The 765-nt window shown below is 25.9% G+C and overlaps 1 protein-coding gene across 1 annotated transcript in view; it reads right to left on the minus strand.

Annotated features, from left to right (window-relative positions):
• LOC106867389 (vitamin D3 hydroxylase-associated protein) overlaps positions 1 to 394 on the minus strand; it is a 26,669-nt gene extending 26,275 nt beyond the window's left edge. The window contains exon 1 of the mRNA XM_052969129.1: positions 238 to 394. The gene's annotated coding sequence lies outside the window, so the exon portion shown is untranslated. The remainder of the gene's footprint in view (positions 1 to 237) is intronic.
• Between the last annotated feature and the right edge of the window lie 371 nt (positions 395 to 765).

The following is a 765-nucleotide window of genomic DNA, read 5'->3' on the forward strand; positions in this document are numbered from 1 at the left end:
ATATATATATATATATATATATATACGTAGATAGATAGATAGATAGATAGATAGATAGATAGATAGATAGATAGATAGATAGATAGATAGATAAAGTCATAAAAATCACAGAGAAATAGTTTGATGAAATCTTATTTAACAGTAAGAAAATTTTAATATCATGGCAAATTGCTTTGTAACTTAAAAAATATGTTAATAACTTATATTAATATATTTAATAATTAATAAGTTACTTACAGTCTCTATTAATGCAAGACAAAATTTCATCAAAATAATGCAGAAGTTAAGCTATGGCCTCAGGTGAAATTTGAACTGTGGCCTCAGGTGAAATTTAATCTCTGGCCTCAGACGAAAGAAAGTCTTTGTTAAAAACTAAATTCTGTCGTTTATTATTTTATACACTCCTTATTTCTCTCATATAGTATTTCATATTTTATGTTTTATAGAATGACACATTAAGAGGCTTTTTTATGAGAACTATCAAATTACTTGAAACCATATATTGTAACACACACACAATCACGTATATATATGAAATAAAAAAAAAAAATTTTTTTAATGTCAATATTATGGACTGTATATCTAATATAAGGTACATGTATGAATTACTCAAGAGCAGTTTTCTTTACTTAACTGGGTCTAATTGTCTATATACACTGCATGAATATCATTCGGCCGCTACTTATGTACTAAGTTTGATATTTACATAATATAGTTGTGTGTGTTTGTGTGTGTATATTATTCCAACCTAATGAGGTGTCTCAA

This window comes from Octopus bimaculoides, chromosome 7 (genome assembly GCF_001194135.2).
Source record: "Octopus bimaculoides isolate UCB-OBI-ISO-001 chromosome 7, ASM119413v2, whole genome shotgun sequence".
NCBI classification, from domain to species: domain Eukaryota; kingdom Metazoa; phylum Mollusca; class Cephalopoda; order Octopoda; family Octopodidae; genus Octopus; species Octopus bimaculoides.